The 19979-nt window shown below is 35.8% G+C and overlaps 1 long non-coding RNA gene across 2 annotated transcripts in view; it reads right to left on the bottom strand.

Annotated features, from left to right (window-relative positions):
• Positions 1-5096: 5096 nt before the first annotated feature.
• LOC122216971 overlaps positions 5097-19979 on the bottom strand; it is a 48343-nt gene continuing 33460 nt past the window's right edge. For both annotated transcript variants that reach the window (XR_006201218.1, XR_006201219.1), the window contains exon 3: positions 5097-5247. This is a non-coding gene — a long non-coding RNA (uncharacterized LOC122216971). The remainder of the gene's footprint in view (positions 5248-19979) is intronic.

Here is a 19979-nt window from a genome sequence, read left to right on the forward strand (position 1 = left end):
ATTTTTTTTTCATTTTCCTTCCCTTTCACACCTATAACTTCATTTGAGTGCTTTGTTTGGTTTTTCTTGTATGAATCTAACCTGATGTGGATTTATCTATCCACAGATGGGTTAAAGCTTAATAAAATTTCTGTTTTGTTGGGGTATTATCACTCAGAGACAACTATCATGGTCTCCTACATTATTTGTACTTTTCCTTTCTAACTCATGCACATGTGCACCAATGCACAGATATAAGCTCACAGGCATGGGAATACAGACATGGGGACACATACACACACACAAGAACACACATATTTAGGGTTTCTTCATGAAAGAAGCAAAAATACAGTGTTTTTGCTTTTTGCTTTGCCGCTAATTTAGACTTTTACTTTTATATTGTTTGGTCCTGGGGCTTGTAACAATAATGAAGTACTCTATAGAACATTTCTGGGATCATGATTCCAACATTTTACCCGTAACCAAGGATATTTGGGGGTTTTTTCCCCCACGTCCAGTACTAACTTCAGTTTTTGTCAGTGCCAGTGATTCTGTCTAAGTATCTCAGAAAATTCCAGATTTGCGTGCATTAGGGAGTACCTAGGGCTTTATGCTAAGATAAGCTACTGCTCTAATTTTTATATTAGAATTAAAACTTCTTGAATTTTTGTTTTTGATATTATTTAAATAGTCATAACATGCAAATTTCCAATACTTTCTTTTGAGCAGGTATTCATGGGGCAAGGATTTAGGAAAGGAAGTGGAAAAGAGGCTGGAAAGACTAAAGATAAACAGTGACAATTAAGCCAAAACCAGTGCCATGCTTCACAAAAGTTGAGACACATAGACACTTGGCTTTTAATTTCTCCATCAATTTGGACTGTGTTTTTGTGAAAGTAAGATAATATATGTGAAAGCACCTAGCCAAATTCTTGGGACATGGCAGACATCCCATAAATACAAGTTTTTACTACTACATTAAGCATCTTCTGGTCATAAGCAGAATTTACTCAGTAAAGAAAAGTTACAGCTCATTTGAGCCAATTAGAATAAAACACTTGAAACTGATAACATGCAATGTTACCAAAATCCTAAACCTCACCAGCATTAAAAATATCAAAATCAGGGTGCCTGGGTGGCTCAGTCAGTTAAGCGTCCAACTTCAGCCGGGTCACGATCTCGCGGTCTGTGAGTTCGAGCCCCGCGTCGGGCTCTGGGCTGATGGCTCAGAGACTGGAGCCTGCTTCCGATTCTGTCTCCCTCTCTCTCTGCCCCTCCCCCGTTCATGCTCTGTCTCTCTCTGTCTCAAAAATAAATAAACGTTAAAAAAAAATATATCAAAATCATTGAATCCAATTCTGAAAAACCTAAGAATTCCTATTTCCCATCTCTAACTTTTCCTAAGCTATCAGTCCCCAAAGAAGCCAGACAAATCTCCAAGTCATTCTGTTTTTATTTGTCCCATGTTATCTTCTAGTTGAGACTAATAATTGTTAAACCAATCCCATATTTGACTAATTTCTCAGTAAGTACAAATTTATAGGGAATCTTGCAAAGGAAAGTAGCAATTATGCTTGCCTGAAAATAGAATTCCATTTTGGAAAATATGTGTGTATTATTTACTGTTTGTATATATCATTCATTATTGGCTGCTAATAGGTGCAGTGATAACCCTGTGTCTCTGGTATAACCATTGATAGAATGCAATAATCACCCACCTTTGAGAGGTTCTGGGCAGCAACTGTTCGGGATGCTATTATGCAATGAGGGAGTGACAAATACAATAAAAATGGAACCTAAGACTCTTACTCCTGGCCTATGCTGATTCATATACTCTAACAGTTTGTTTAATAGTTAAAGCATCTGGTAATGCTATAATAAGTTTATTTAGCAATGCCCTTGAGAGGCCTCAAATATCTTATTATATTTTTATATTTCTTACATTCTTATTTTTTTATTCCTTACATTAGGAACTTTTGTCTTGATAAATCAGATCTCTGTTCTATTTCATTCTGATGTGTTTTAAGTTCATAGGTCTGTCTCTAGCTATAGTTGTATGTATAAATTCAGTAACTGTTATACAAAATATTAAATACATGTAAAATATATAAAGAACTACATCACTAACTCATTATGTTAAAAATTTTTTCCACAATGCTTTGGAGGAGCCATTTTTCATTTTCCGTTGATTCATTCCACTTTCAGCTGAGCCAGTCTTAAGTGACTAGTTACCTAGAGATAATGGGAAAAAAACTAACTACGCTAATCACTGTGGAAAGAAAAACAAAAGTGACATTTCCAACAACTTGCAAAGGTGCACACAAAATCCAACAGAAGTACTTCATGCGTTTCCTCTATGTGGCTTTTTTGTATGGCACCAATTCTATACACAAAATATACTATATCAGATAAAATATTTATTTTTTAAATTAAGTAAATTGAGACCCCAATGTCTTATTTGTTGAAAGACATTATTCCTGTGGCTAAGAAAAAATCCCAGCTCTCAATCCAGACACCCAGCCTCATCCATTACAGGAGACCTTGTAACTTCTAAGCATCCCCCGGAACATTTAGGTCAGAAGGGCAGACTCTGTCTTGTTCACAGTGATTTAAAATCATTAGCAGCTAATGATTATTTGTGTTGAACAAGAGTCCAATCATGCCACAAGCTGTCATAGTTGGTGCTAATTAACAGCCTTGGTAGCAGAAGCAAGTTCAGAAATTGAATAATCCTACCAAGTGCTGTCTCATTGGTAGGAAGTTGCATTTCCCATCCCTACCTGTTCTAGCAAGGGAGCACTGATGTCTGGAAGACAGGCCTCCATGAAATTTCATTACATCTCCAGTCGTTTTTACAAGACAGGGACAAATATAACAGTATATGAGAGAAAGAAGAGTCAGGTTGTTGCTCTTAATATTTAAAAGTATGATTCAAGGGAATATTATCCAAGAATAATTGAATGCTTGGTTTAATCAAAAGCAGATTAAACATGGCACTGGAAGCACAGCTCTAATATCAAGTTATTAATAGGTAGTGCCAGCAACAATAATAATGTACCTTGATGTTTACAGTAGGGGCATGCCCTGTAGGTGAATCAATAAGTAAAAATGAAAGCCCTTGTACAAATTAGAAGTGCTAACATTTCCATGAATAATAAATAATTGATTCCTATGACTCTATAGAGAAAACAATTTACTTGAAGAATTTTATCTCTTATTCTAATTTATAACTCTTCTTGACATTTTGTTCTGATATTCAAAATCATGTCAGAGCAAATGAGCTATTATAGGAAAAGTTGTATTAATTTTACCCGTTGATATAAGCAAAACATATTGCTTTTGATTTTTATGAATAGGTAATTTTGTTTTTCATAAATACATAATGAACTCTGGGTTTTTTTCCCCATGAATGGAAAGGGGCTTTTGAATACATAAAATATAGTTACAAGGATGCCAATCTTTTTTTGTTTATATCTGTTCAGCCAACACATTTGAAATGTTCTGAAGCTGATTTTTCTTTTTACATGTAACAAAGTCTGTCACCAGCACAATGTTGACAAGATTCACAACTGACCCACTCTTTATATTACAAGTCTTCAACCTCAACCCAGGCATCAAAAAAAGTTTATAAGTAATATCAGATTTGAAACATTTTTATAGAAGCATATTGCATTTAGTAGTAGAAAATACCCTTTCTTGCCCCTGCAGTTGCACTGATCTGACTGAATAGAAGAGAGAATATTATTTGTACATTTGTATAATGTTATTATTTGTACTATTTGTACATCACTTTAGACCTTTTCTTGGCTCGATCTTATGAAAGTTGACCATGATACTTCCATTGTATTCTATCAAGGTGAGATAATCTTATGCTTATGCATCTATGACATTGAGCTTTTGGGGGAGTGAGGAAGAATGGTACTCTTAAAGAAGTCTTTATCTGGCCATTCTGTTCTTATTCCTGTCAGTCAAACCAAAAAATGTTTTTTTTGTAGCAAACTTTCAAGATGAAATGTGATAGGCTGTCCAGATTTGGTCATTAGGATACATTTCCAAAAGTTACATAAGAATAGAGCTATAATTATATATTATGCTGTATAATTATGTCATATATTTTAAATTTGAAATATAGTTATATAATTAAAATTAGCTAAGAGACTAGATCTTAAATGTTCTCATGAAAAAAAAAAAAAAAAGGAGATGGAGATGGCAAGCACCTGCCTGGAAGTCAAATGACGCACTTAGTATAGCTTTCTTTTGTTTGGAGTTGAATATTCTTTACTAAATTTTTGTAATAAATAATTTATTGGTCAAAGTAGAATTTGTCTTATTTCAATACAATGTAAATACTGAAAGGAGTTGATCCATAGTTTCCACTAAAGTTCAATTATGTGAATAGAATTTGTTTTTCTCAGTGTATGTATCAAAAGGCACCTTATTAGATAATGACCTCTTTTTTGTAATTTTTTTAATGTTTATTTATTTTTGAGAGAGAGAGAGAGCAAGCAAATGTGGCAGGGGCAGAGAGAGAGGGAGACACAGAATCCGAAGCGGGCTCCAGCACAGAGCCTGACATAGGTCTTCAACTCATGAACTGTGAGATCATGATCTGAGCTGAAGTTCGAAACTTAACCAACTGAGCTACCCAAGTGTCCCTAGAAAATGACTTCTTAATGGCATTGCCCACAGGCATAAATAATATTTGGAAATTTAGATTTATGAATCTATGATTTAGCCACTCATCAGGAAAAAAAAAACCAAAAACCTTACACTGAATGTTTATTAGGTGTCAAGTTCTGTGCTTAATGATGGAAAGGAGTACATGGAAAAACACAAAGGCTCTAAGGATCTCAGTTTAGAGGAAGAAATGGTAAAATAAACTAGCAATTACGAGTGAGTGAGACTTTTGCTGTGATAGAAAGCTAAGTAACAATTCAATGATATTTGCTTACAACTAGAGGTTATATTGAAGTGTCCAGCATAGACATTTAATTTTAAATAGAGCACAGAGGAAAGTCTATTAGGACGTAAATATGTTAAAGTGACCTTTTCTAGTTATCTCTTTTATTTCCTCATGGAAGTACTAGTGTACATGGCATTCACAGTTGTCTGCTGCACATTTTGGGGCCAAACTTTACATCTGCTAAATCCAATGAAACATTGATTACCTTGTACATAGTGGGTAGCTGGAGAATGTGCAGTTGCCCTTGAAAGGTATTACATGGTTTAAAGCTTTTGGCCTCATGAGCACCATAATTCATAGAAGCCCTGAAAGAACATATAAACAGAAATATCAATATGATCAACCCTATCACAAAACAATGCATGAGATTCATAGAGTAACATACACTGTATCTTTCAAATTTGGATAGCACCCAGGTCACAGAATTGTTTGAAAGACTAAAAGGCAGCCCAGTGTTGTCTATATGGTTGGAGTGAGCAAATGAACAAATGAATGAGATAATATATGGGAATCATTGTAAACTTTAAAACACTGTATGTGTAAGCTATTGCTGTTTTGGATGGAGCTTTTTAAGCCTTAATAGTTTCTAGATATCTCCCCACACACACACCAACCCTCCTTTAAAAAAAAATTGTTATCTAATTGCTTTCCTGAACTATAAAAAGACAATATTCATTCCCTGCATGGGAGGTGAGAAACAAATGTCTTCATCTAACAGAAAAGTACTCCATATTTCCATCAATCTAACAGCCAAGCCCATTAATCTAAAACAAAGTGACTCTTCCCAGATGTCCCATGATAGTAAAATATGAAGTAGAGGAGCACTACATAAGGTAGCAGGTTTTCGAAGAAAATTATCAAATCCTTTAGGTTTCAAATTCCAAGGCATATGTTATGGAAGATGAAGTTCTGCATATAACATGAAATGGACTCTACTTCAGTCCTTGCCCATAAATCAGGATTCAACAAACATAGTTATGAGTTAGACATAACTGACCACTCAAACACTGACCTGATTTATCATTCAGTTTTTGTCTAATGAGCATGCACTCAAACATGAAGCCAAATAAGCATGATATTCATAACTGCTCTCTAGAAATGCTGAATCCAGACTAGAATCAACCCAGAAGACAACCAGATCAGAATCAAAAGAATCTCCTTCTTGGGAATAACATGCTATTTTGAAACCAGTACCAGTCAGCTAACAAGGCCAGTTATCATTAGAGCTTATTTTGTCATCTCTAGCTACTTCTGAGTATTCAAATACAAATGGTCCTATTTTGTTTTGATTTGGTGGTTAGCTTTATAAGTGTGCCAGAAATTTATTTGATTGGCTACATTATCTAAATGTAAAATAATGGCACAACCCTGGCAAACACCCGATTAAGCCAAAGATAGATATTCTCACATATGCTTTTGAACAGAACAAATACCTTTTTCCTCCCTTAGGAATTCTGCCTACAGGTCTCAATTATTTTAAGTATTATACCTATACAGTCTTTTACAGAAATGTTACCACTTTACTGGTAAGACATTCCCCTCAGGTCTCTGGAGTATAAAGTATGCAGTCTGAAAATTATCCATTCTTCTGCCTTCACAGAGAAACTAAATTTCTTACTAGTTGATCCAAGTTACTGATAGCAGCAGAAAGTCATTCAGAACTCTTTCTGAGTATAGGGTTAAAGGGCTTGAAACAATGGAATAAACAGCATAACCAAAAGCTAAGATGGATCCAGGGGAGCATGGTTCATGGGGTTCCACAGAAAATCAGTAAACACTTTTCAAGCTCCAATGCCTAGTCATCTTCTACTGTACAATTAGTGATAAATAAAACATCTAGAGCCCCCCAAGCATGAGATGGCCATATCTTATTGGGTTACTCTGAGTCAGCATCACCTGTCTAATGGTGAGTCCTTGGCCCTCATGGACAATGGGGCTTTTGTTCCATAATTATATAATTCACTTTTTGATTCATTTACTAGCATGGGTTAGTATCCTCTGGAGACAATATTTTACTGGGAACTGTTATAACATACTAAAGCCATCTGTCTTCTCCTATAAACCCTAAGAGATTAGTGATATGACTATAAGGCTCCCCAAAACAGGCTTGGCAAATTACCATGGTCTTGAATCAAAGTGAAAGATTTCTTTGGCATGTCCAACCAATGCAAACTTTTAAATCATAATTTAAGCTTTTTAATGCATTTAATGCTTTTAATGCATTTTTTCAATTTAGAGAAATTTTGCATTTATTAGACATGCCAAAGAAAACTTTCACCTTGGAAATCATAACAAAATCATATATTTCACCTATCTTATCTAGGCTTGTTGAATTATTAACATCTAGTTTTTCTGAACACTATTTCTCAATTTTTATTTATGTTTCTACTAGTTATTTTCCACCGTTAAAATTTAAAACTTATCTCCATTTCTCTTGACGGGCTTTCACAACATATTTGATCAATCTTTTTAACGATTCATTTTTCCTTTTCATACCTTTTCTGTTATTGTTTTTGCTGTTTTTAATTATATTGATTTCTTCCCTCAGCTCTTGCTTCTTTCATTTTTGCAGTGATTTTAACCCATGTATACTTATTGTAATCACTGTTATATCAGATCTTAACCATGTCATCTTAGTTTATATTTTATTTTACAATAATTATACTTTATTTTTTCTATTTTATTATTTTCTATTGGCTAAATAAAATTTTCTTCTGCTACTTTAATAGTTATACTTCTTATTTTTATTCTTCTGGTGGTGGGCTGCCATTACATAAAACTCATGAACTTTTATACCCTCTAGTTCTGCTACAGTTTATAAATATCTGTGTCTTCACTCTGAACAAGACTAAAATTTCTACAAGCTGACACCTCCCTGTGATCTATCCTTTATACTATACTCACTTCCCTGGTATCATTGATGCTCTCTAGAATTTTATTTTTAGAACATTATGGCTATTCACTTTTAATTGCTTTTTTATAACAATGAACTTGGCCTTACCTTCCATATCTCATCACTTCCAGATTCATTTTTCTTCATTTTAGAGTACATTCTCTAAGAGTTATTTTTAAAAAGTGTCCCTATGAGGTGAACCACTGATACCTTATATATCTGAGGATATGTTTATTTCATCTTAATATTTAAACAATATTTTATTTGGCTGTAGAAGTCTAATATTTAAAAGGTTTCCCTCAAGATATTGTTCAATCGTTTACCTGTTCCAGTATTCCTACTGAGAAGTCAGATATTGATTCTTATTACTTAGTAAGTAACCTTCTGTGTTTCTCTGGAAACTTTTAGAAATTTTCTTTGTATTTTCTGGTATAAAAGTTCACTATAGTATATAGGTTTGTTTTGTTTTGTTTTGTTTCTCATCTATCCCATTTGGTATTCTCTGTACCCCTTCTATCTGAAGTTTTATAACTTGGTTTATTTCTAGAAAAATAATGGATACAATTTTCAATGTAACCTCTTACCAATTTTGAACTTTTAAAATGAGTCCCACTATAAGAAGGTCAAAGACCATGGCCCAGGAAAAAAAAGATAGTTTTCCAGAGAATTTTACTATAGAAACAAGGCTTTGTGCTGCTAAATTACAAAGAAAAATGTTGCAAGATATGAAAATATCAGTAATTTCTCTTCCCTGCAGACAAAGCACTTGCACTTAATGAGGTGTTACTGAACTTGATACCTCTCTCCCTTGAAAACCTTTCTGCCTTTATCAGCACTTCCTTTCAGTGAGATCAGATGTTCCAGCAAATCAACTTCAAATGCTGAATTCACTTACATTATGTGACATCAATTATGATCATTGTCTCCTACACTTACATGTAGGTATATGAAATCCTTTAAAGTCACTAAAACTAGCATACTGCATCCAGGTTATTTCCAAATAATCATATTAATATAATTAGTCAATCAGAAGAACTGCTATGCTTCCGATTCTGTGTCTCCTTCTCTCTCTGCCCCTCCCCTGCTCACACTCTGTGTCTCTCTCTCAAAAATAAATAAACATTAGAAATTCAAAAAAAACAAGAAGAACTGCTAGATGTAGTAAAAGGGAAATCAATTTACTATTTTACATATAGTTTGTTAAAGTACCAAGAAGTAAGATTCTCTTGTCTTGTTTCAAATAAATATTATGGTTAAAATGAAATTTAATGGACATGCTAAATTGGACATGCTAATGGACATGCTAATTTTAATGGACTTTCTCACAAGGAATATCTGGGATCTTCTATCTCTATGGAAGCCAAATATTTCACAACTAGCATCAACAAATGCTTGCTGAGAAAAACTGAATCTATTAACCTAGTAGATGAATTATTAGAAATTGGATATTTGGAGAACCTTAACAATTTTCCCTTTTTTGATATTCTTTAATTTACATGCATCAAAACGCTAGTCTCATGCTACCGCAGAAAATCATTGGCCATTATGTTGTAGCTCGATGGGTTATCTGTTCTTTCTGTTCCAAACTGGATAGGAGGAAATGTAGGGACAAATGACCCCCACAAACTTTTGGGTGATAGGACCCAGGCGGCTGGAAGAGGTTGTCTAACCCTGAACATGGCCACATCCAATACTAAAACCTTTCACTCACTCTCTGTCCCTCTCTGAATTAAATCCAAATTCATAATCCTTTTACATTTTCTTGAAAAACATGTAAGTATCTACAATGCAACAGATGTTCTCTGATATCCTAATAATTGAGACGTGGATATAGCACCATCAATGTGAATGTTCAGGATTAGTTAGGGGGAAAAAATGTCTATTGGAAAGACAACCTACAGTCCTAGTGTAGAGCCAACCTCACTGTCAACTGTAAGAAAACTCAAACCCTAATACATTTCTAGGAATCCCAAGACTCTCCATAGCATACTGCAGCAGTATAGGGAACATCATTTTAATAGACTGATTCTGCCTCTAACAATCCTGAAGGTATAAAACTACAAAAATAGTCTTCTCCTCATTTCCTATCAATTTTTTCAGCAAAACTCCAGTGATAAATGGCTCTTAATTCCAAAATTTCAGTCTCCATGGTCTTTCCAAAGGGTCTTCTAAGTTTGTTTTCAAATTTGTGCTTTATTTGATAGAAGTTGTCCTACAACCCAAACTAACTGAAAATCCAGGATACCATGATACACCCAGGACCTCTTTACAGTGAACCAAATTATCCAAACACACTGACTAAAAACAGCTGTCCAAAATGCCCTCATGCTTTCTACTATTAAACAGATTCCAAAAAGTTCTTATCTATTGTAGTTGTTTCCAGGAAAGATAATTTCATCCCCCTCCTGTTTCACTCAGCCTACAACAGTAACAGTCCTAAATGCATAGAAGTTAAGCAATATTATCTCAGGAGCTTCTCAGCTTGCACAATCATCCTCCACCTGTGCCCACCCTGGCCTACCCCACTGGGGAAAAGAGAACTGTCAATAATGGAAAATAAACACCTAAGATCTTTGTCTGTCTTCCGATTTTGCTCTTTCACAAAAGCCCATTTGAGTGAAAAGAGAATCATGGGACACGAAACAGGCTCTTGGAGGGAACTAGGCTACTGATCTGTTTAAGCCAGTTGTGACTTTGAGCCAGGTACTTAATCTTCCTTGGCCTCAGTTTCCTCATATGTAAAATCAAGGGTTAGAGTAAGTGATCACTAAGTTCCCTTCCAGCTCTAAAATTATGGGGTTTTAAGTAAGACACTGGTTATCTCTCTTATAAGATTCCCTGGCTTTTAACACACTCATTTACTAAATGACATTTTAATTTTGGCTCTGAGTGTCAGAAATTTTTACATGCTCAACAAATGGTACAATTCACTAGCTAAATGCTTTAGGTCTGATCATAAATTGCCAGAAGTCAGTTATAGCCCTGAGTCTGTGATGAGAAGACTGGGGATTTATAATTGAAACAGACAGCTAGGCTTCTGGAGTGCCACTGGGGGAAAGGAATCTATTCCAAAATGAAACAGGCATTACTGGGTTTCTCAGAAAAATATCCCAAGTCACAGTGGCCAGCCTATTAGGAACTCTAGTCACTCTTGCCAATTTTTCCAGTGACTGCTTTATGTTATCATGGTCTAAAAAATAGGACTGTATTTTCTTTCTTTCTTTTTTTTTTAACCGAGAGAAAACAAGATGCATTTGGTCATCAAAAGCAACCCTTTCAGAGAAGGCAATTTAGAATGTGGTGGAAAGCAAATGCATGCCTGTTAAAGCCACAGTTATTCCCTCACTTGCCAGTCTCCGTTATTCCAGAAACAGCTGCTCTGAAGGTTGGCTGAGGTCTTGTTTAGAGAATCAATTAGCCAAAGAAGTTTGGGCCAGTGAAGAATGTCACTCAAGTATAGAAAGATTTGGAAAACACTTCTACTTTTGTGTTTCCTGAAAGAAAACTTATCCATGTTCTGCACCACTAAAATAGCGTGTAACTTAACAAAGAAACCAATCAATCTAAAATGGGTTTCATGGATGACCTTCTTAGCAAAGAAAATGCTGACCAAACCAAAACTCAGACCTAATGGCAAGCAACAGTCCACAGATTTATAGAAATGCATCATGATCCTCAAGATGGATTTCAATTTTATTTCTACTTTATTTAAAAGAATGAAATGTTTAAAAGTTGTAATGGCAATACAGGCCTTTAATTCAACTAAGCAGTATTTTTCACGCAGTGGAAATATTATATACATGTATAATGCAGGCATTCTTCAGAGTGTCTCCTTGATATGGTTAACTCATATTGGAAACATATATTTGACTTTGAGGGGAAAAAACATGGCTCATTCCAGTTTCAAAATACTTGATTCTACACCTCATTTGTATCATCCTCCTCACTTGTAGGAAGTAATTGAAATATATTTAAATATGTGTGATATGATTACGTTGGCAACTATGTGAAGAAAAGATTGGAGATATTCACAAATAAGTTACAAATAACAACTAAGAAGTTATTCTAATAATTTAAGGAAAAATCATGAGAGAGTGAGTGAAGTTGTTGGTAGTAGAAATACGTCTATATGGAAATGGACGTAAATGTTATAAAACAACATTTTATTTCTATGTTGCCTACCTCATTTTCTCATTGGGGACAGATGCCTCTAAATATATTTTATATTGCAATAATTATTAAACAAGTTTTGGATTATACTTCTTGTAGTAACCAAAGCCATGTCACTGGGGAGATCATCAAAAGAATAAATGTAGGTAGAGAAAACAAGCTAAGGGAAAGGAATGAAAAAGAAGAGAAGAGAGGAAAGGAGGGGAGGGGAGAGAGAAGGGAAGCGGCACAATCATGCAACAAATAATTGGGTACTTAAAATCCTAGGTGACGGAGTATTTAGCAGAGAGAAAAAAAACATTCCCTTCATTCTTGGAACTTTCATTCTGTGTCTAAATAAGCAAAATATGTATTATGCCACGTGTTCATAGGTACTTTGGAGAAAAATTAAACAGGAAAGTAAGATAAGGAATGTGGAGGTGGTTGCTGTTTCAGATATAATAGAGGAGGAACGTCTCTCTGAGAAGCTCATTTGATGGAAGCAAGGGGGTGGTGACTGGGGAAAAGGTGTTCCAGGCAGAGGAGATAGCAAGTGCAGAAACCATGAACATGCAGCAAGACCAGTATGATTAGAGGGAGGAAAAAGAATAGTAAGAAATGAGGTTGCCAGATCACGTTGGCTCTTGCAGGCCAATATAAGAACTTTGGATTTTGCTCTAAGTACCTTGGAGAGCCAACAGAGGGTTTTCAGCAGAGGAGTAATGTGATCTGACTTACTTTTTAACACAATCGCTCTGGCAGCCGTATTGAGAACAGACTATAGGAAGGCAAGAGTGAAGCAGACACGCCATTGTCAGGAGATAGTTGCAATAATCTAAGTGAAACATTACGCAGCAGTGGAACTGGTGAGATATGGTGAAGTCCTGAAAACATTTTTAAGATAGAACCGCTATGATTTGCTGGATGGCTTGAATGTAGACTGTGAGAGGGAGGAGTTTAAGATGAGATTTTGGCCTGAATCTGAAATTAGGAGGAATATATGAGAAACAAGCTTGCAGAGTAATATCAGGGGGAGTTTGGGAGAAGATAGAAGTCAGTTTGGATGCTTTAGATATCCTATTAGATATCCATTAAGAGTGCTGAATAGGTAGCTGGAACTGGGAGTCTTAGAAGAGGTGAGCCTAAGATTATAAATGTGAGAGTCATCAACATTCAGAAGGCAACTTGGGCAATGAGACTGACATCATGTTCATCAGGGTGAATGTAGACAAAGAGGCAAGTGAGCCCTGAGCACTCCAACATGAAGGTAACTGATAGATGAGGGGGGATTGGCACAAACCCCTGAGAAGGAGCAGGCAGAGGGGCATCCTGAAGAGTGTGCCCTAGAAGCTAAGCCAAAAACTTCAAAAAGGAGGGAGTGGTCACTTTGTCCAATGGTAAGTCAAGTCATATAAGGCTTGAAATGTGTGGCCCCCAAGGTCAGTTTTGGTAGAGTGGATTTGGTGCAGGCAAAAGGTGGGTCAGGGAAGATTTGAGGGAGATTGGAGTAGAGAAATCAGATCCAAGTAGAATAGATGTTTTTCCAGGAGTTTTGCTGTAAAGGTTGTAACTAAAGGAAGAAATGAGATCAATAATGTAAGATCTTTCATGATCTTCTTATTCTTTTTCTAATACTCTGTTGATCTTCTGTTTCTCAAGATGAAACAACTAGAATAATGTGCAACATCCCAAGTGGTGACATATCAAGGCTTTATTTAGATTTGTTCTGCTTATTCTTCCTTTAAACAATTAAGCAATGGGCAGAAAACCTAAACCTCTTTTGGAGGATAAATAATGTTCATCCCCAAAACTGCATAATTTGTTCTAATTTTAATGGGTTAATACTAAAAACTAAATGATGGTTATTTTTTAAAGCCATATGACAAATACTGATTTTTGAGACACTATGGAGGAACACAAAACTTTATTGGGAAGATATCTTTTCCTTAAGAAGTCTGTGGTGTATTAGTGAAGATAAGACATGCACCCATATGACTATGATATAAATACAGAAATGTTATCAACATGGAAATCCCCAACGGCCAGATTAATCTGATTTTGTTCTCATCACCACACTGAAAGTTAGAATGGCCAAGCCATTTAACAGGGCTTTCCATTCCCCTGATCCTTTTTTTTCACCTCCATAAATCAAATGTCATGAAATTTTTAAAACCTGAGGGATTTGGGAGTTGTGTATATTTAGATCTGAGTAATGCCCTCCCAAGGAAGAAATAGAATTGAATGCCCACAGTGACCAAGAGAGAGGGGATGCTGTAACAGGTGCCTGGGAGGTTTCTGGCCAGAGAGTATACACAGGAACTTTGGAATCCTTTCCTGGCTTCATTTCCTAAGCATCCATCTTTCCATAGATCTTTCTGGATGTAAAAGTCCTATTTTCCACCATGAAATAGAGTTTTTCTAATTCAAGTTCTGAAGCGGTGCTAGTTACACCAATAATCTTCTGATATTTATTTAACTTTAAAATGTACATCAAGTTGGAAATTGCTGTGGGTTAACTTTCTGGTAAGGAAATGTCAATTGATTGCATATGTGATACCAGGAAATAGCTTCAGAAGACTAAGGGAACTTCACAAAGTCGGTAAAGTACTATTAATAACAAATCGTGTAAATGCCAATAGTAGGGATATTTTCATATTTGAAAATATGAATATTTTCATATATTCATAGAAAGTCTCTTCTCTTCAAAGAAGCTGATCTAACATCTTTATGAAAAAGCTGGAGTATTCAAGACCACTCCAGCACCACTGGCTTGAAGTTTGAAAGGAAACAAACTTCCATTTTACAGAATTATTTCTTGCAATTAATTATTAAATAATGTAAGGGCAGAAACTGTCTCCTAAATTCCCTACTCTCTGGACTTAGCTTTCTGTAACTACTGATTGGAGTAGATTTTATAATATACACTTAAGAAAACCCGTCTAGTGACTAAGGCTTTAAAATAATAAGAAAAATTCATCATTTGCTCTGAACTTTAGTAAGTCTTAACCTTGAGTAATAAGACTGTCTCTTTGCTTCGAGACCTCAGAAGTCTGAGGATAATGACATCTATCCTCCAAACTCTAAGTCTGAAGATAATGACATCTATCCTCCAAACACATTTACTTGCCCATACTGAAAATCTTTATGTCTGGTTACTAATCTATGTGTTTAGAAGTCAGCATACTGGTTACTCTGGGAGAAGGGGAGACATGACAACAAGGGGAACCAAGGTGACTTCTGGTATCCAGATTATGTTGTTTCTTAATCTGGGTGTTGGTTACACAGGTGTGTTAAATTTGATGTGTGTTATTCTTCTGTGTGTGTGTGTGTGTGTGTAATATTTCAATAAAAAGTTAAAAACCAACCATATCAGATGCCCAAATTCTGAAAATCAGTAGTGTTGTTGCAGTTGAAGTAAAAAGTCTTATTCCAGTGAAATTTGTACTTTGCATTTTATATCACAATTAAGGTGAAGAGTCTATCAGGGCTCTACTAGAGAAAGAAACAAAACCAATGTATATTATATATACACATAAATACACCTCTTTTGAGGATAAATTCATCCTCAAAACTGAATAATATACAGATATGTGTGTAACACACACACACATATATATATATTGTCTTATGAGATTGTGGGGTTTGGTTGGTCTGAGTTCAAAACTTGTAGATCAAGCCTACAGGCTGGAATTCTCAGGTAGAAGCTGGCACTGAAGACCCCACATGAAAGGGCAAAACCTCTGTTTTGCCCTTAGACCTTTCTACCAATTGGATGAGGCCTATGCACATTATCAAGGGTAGTCTTCTTTACTAAAAGTCGACCGTTTGCAGATGTTAACCACTTCTACAAAATAACTTTGCAGCGGCGCCAAGATTAGCGTGCGATTGAAAAGGCGGGTAACATAGCCTATCCAATTTGACACATGAAACTATCCATCGTAATGGGTTAAATGAGGTTCCGGTTAACACTCTTCTTCATTTTGTCAAGGCTATGTTGTCTCATTGGGAGTTTTGCAAATAAAAGTATATAAAATAACCAGTTATAGATGAGAGGAAACTTATTCAGTATGTTGCATACACAAATTCAGTACTTTCTACACCTCCTTCAGCATGACCCTTGAAGAAGAAATTCTTCATCCCTATTGTCTTCTCAGAAATGAATTACATTTAAAAAGGCTGAAGAAATCTGTTCATTCGTTTGGAGCGATAATAGCATTCCAACAAGCAAAACGTGTTTTTTACCAGCATTGAAATTTGCCAGAATTTATGTGTATGCAAAAAATTAAAGGAGTTTGAATTTTAAAATTTCAAACTTGGCACATGTATTTCTCAAGCAAGGAGAGGCATGTGGGTTTTGCAAGTTTGCGGGGGTAGGAGGGGGAGAGGAGGGATTCATTTGGGAATGAATGTTACCAGTAAGAAAAGAACTGAAGGTTCTGGTTAGGTCGCCAGCATTCAGGGAAATAGCGATATACTCCTCCTCTTGGTTTTTCAAGATCGATCCCAAGTAGTAAGAATGAGAGGTAGCCTTTGGTAGAGCCCCTATTAATGGTGCATTCCTTCTCTCAAATCCCTGCAACCTCCAGGGCACTAGTCTAAAAGAGCCTACTCTATTCTTTCTCATTGTTTATCAGCTTTTTGTTGTGTTAACTATTCTTTGAGAATAGTAAGGAGAGCTTATAACTGCTGAGTACTTAGTGTGTCAGGAACTGTTCTAAACATTTTCTATGTTCACTCATACTCTCAACTATGAGACAGGTACTATTACTTTCCCTATTTTATAATTAGGGAAAATGAGGACAGAGAAGGAAGGTAATGTGTTTCAAGCCACATGATTCCTAAGTAGGCAAGCCAGGATTCAAACTCCAGCAGCCTGACTGCAAAGATGGCCTCTGAAACACTAGTCTAATCAATCCCCTGGTGAATGAGTTGACACTCAGGCACAAACTAAAAAGTTATTGTTCTCAAACCCATTCAGCTGTTAAAATAGCTTCCTTTTTTTCCCCTCTTTTATTTTATTTTTTTTTTTAGTTTTACCATCGGAGTTAAAATAGAATTTCTGTCAGATATTAACATACCCAAAATTTAAACTTAGTAATAAAACCCATTCAAACTAAGGTGCTGACTGGACACTAGCTTAAAATATTTACCAATCAAAAGTGTGGCTGGCTTGTTTTGAGGGGTAGAGCTTCATGTGACAAACACAATTTGCAGTGTTTAAGTCTTTCATTTGGACTTCTGCCTGAGGGGAGCTTACCTAGGACTGCCACTGGGTGAATAATGATCAGTTTCTTTATTCCAAAATACGTTGAGGTAAATAAGTGGGTTTTCCCCCTAATCCATTAATTTTTATTGGTTTATAAAAAAACTGTAGGATAAGATTCTGTGAAAGAGAATTCATAATTTGCTTTTGGTAAAATTCCATTTTCTCCAATATTTTGTCTCTAGACCAACAAAAAGAGCAGTGATAATATCTTTTCAGAGGCAAAATTGGTGTGGATTTTTTTTCCTCTTAGTAGAACTTTAGACTCTGAAGAAGTATTTTAGTACGCTTATTTAAAGAACAGCTAGATTTACTGCCAAATAGCTCTTCATGAAAGACATATGTAAATACAGCAGAGTAAACGAGATAATTCTATTTCATTTGAAAAACACTTTCTTAATTATGTGAACTTGTTTGAAAGAATATGAAATGCTCTGTATTTAGTTCTGTAAGAAGTTTGGCTGTGATATTTATGATGTAATCATAGCCAGGAGTTGAAAATTATATTAATATTGAATGCAAAACTATTTTCTTTTCTCTCTTCTTATATTTTTAATAAAGGAAAATGCTAATTAAAAAATTGATTGCAAAAAATATCTCTCTGGCACGCAGTACTGCCATTTAGCTTTATTTTATTTGTAATGTGTCAGAATTTACATTTGTAATGTTCTAGTCTCCAAACTATTATGTTTACCAAAATTGAATTAAATATATTCTTTTATCAAAGGTAGCATTAAAATGCACAAAAGGCTAGTCTTCCTTACATCCTTACTTCCTTACTACATAAGGTAGTCCACCAGAACATTTTTGCCCCAATGCAGTTTCCAACAAATATCTAATATGTTGTTTCTTGTCATTCCAGATATGAAACCAGCATATGGAAGCAATTTCATATCAGCTATCTGGTTCAGATCTTAAGACTCCGAAATAACTTGAAAGATGATATTATCTATCTTTTACAAATAGGGAACTCAGGAGCCTATATGACTAAGTGACTAACTGCCTTGCCCCAAATCCTATTGTTAATGAGTAAAATCCGTTCAAGGATATTAATTTCCTGCCTTCCAAAGCTAAGCTCTTTCTCACTCTCTTGTGCTGCCAACGCAACCCTGATTTAAATACTGATCTTGTTGGTTAATTTCTCTACTTTCCTTGGCCTTAGCAACAACATACCACAATCCAAATAGTTTAAGTAGGCAATACATGCGTACAAAACAGTCAGCTTATATTATCCTTGGAAACATTTTTTGTTGTTGTTCCACTAAAGTTAAAGTGATCACTGCCTGTGTATAAAATTGTATATATGAAATCACTAATAAAGTTCCAAAATTGAACTCATCATCACTTAATACCGCAGCCCAAGAAGGCAGCTTATTCCAGTGAATGTCACACTCCTTGACCCTGTAACATTAACCAAATGCCTAAGAGTCACCCTGGATTCCTCCAGTTCCTTTGCCCTCTATTCCAATCACAAAGTCTTTCATTTCCCCCCAGCATGTTACCTTATCTTGCCTGGGTGATTTCCATGCATCCTATGTGCCCTTCCTGTCAGGAATCTCCTCCTGCTCCAATCAAATGATTACCAAAGAGATCTTTCTGTCCCACTGCATTACATGCCAGCTTTGAACATTTCAGCACCTCCTTCAGGATAAAGTTAGATTCCACAGGCAGATATATGTCATAATTATGTAACTCTGATCCCCTCAGCCTCATCTCCTCCCACCCTTTTTCACCACACAGTCCATTCATACAACCCATTACAGTCCACAAGCTCTCCTGCCTATTGACCTACACATATGCTCTCTCTTCAGCATAGGAAGAGATGTGATGTTGCAACAGTAGTAGTTTGAATATTAATCAATGCCCATACTGGTTTCTTTTTTACTAGCATTTAAGAGAATCCCCCATGGGGCACGTGGGTGGCTCAGTCGGTTAAGCGGCAACTGGCTCAGGTCATGATCTCACAGTTTGCGAGTTTGAGCACCATATCAGGCTCTACTCTGACAGCTCAATGCCTAGAGTCTGCTTCAGATTCTGTGTTTCCCCTCTCTCTCTGACCCTCCCCCACTCATGCTCTCTGTCTTCCAAAACTGAATAAACATTTAAAAATTTCAAGGGGGAAAAAAAAAGAGAGAATTCTCCCTTATGTTCACCTCTCTCTCACACTGGTCCTTCCTGCTTTTCTCCTATTAAGGAACAACAATTTCAGTAATTTGTAACACTTTTCAGATTGAAAGTGAATGGACAATATCACACTGGGATATGAGGCCAAACTAGAAGGGAGAGAGATAAGTAAAACTTTAAGGGCAGTTAGGGGATTGAAGTTTTAGATGTGGTGTATCTAACAGAGGAAGAAACATATAATGCCTCAAGCTGTTCAGGAAAAAAAAATCTTCCATAAGCTTAGAAAAAGGAGTAGGAGATTCTATGTCCAGTAGAGTTAATGCTACCTGAATTAGCACAATCCTCCAAAATTGAGTTCATAGTTGTGCATATCATCTGAATACTAGCTTAAGATCTAATAAGAGACATCTAAACACAACCAGCTATATGGTTTAATGACAAATATTTGGCTTGAATTAATCTTTTATTACAGAATGGGTATCTATAAATTTAAATTAATAAGAAAGTTACAGGGGTTCTACATAAGCTGGAAGGAAAAGATAGATTTAAAGTACAGAAGACTTGGGGGAAGATGGCAGCATAGGAGGATGCTGGGCTCACCACGTCCT

The sequence above is a fragment of the Panthera leo genome, chromosome B1 (assembly GCF_018350215.1).
Source record: "Panthera leo isolate Ple1 chromosome B1, P.leo_Ple1_pat1.1, whole genome shotgun sequence".
NCBI lineage: Eukaryota > Metazoa > Chordata > Mammalia > Carnivora > Felidae > Panthera > Panthera leo.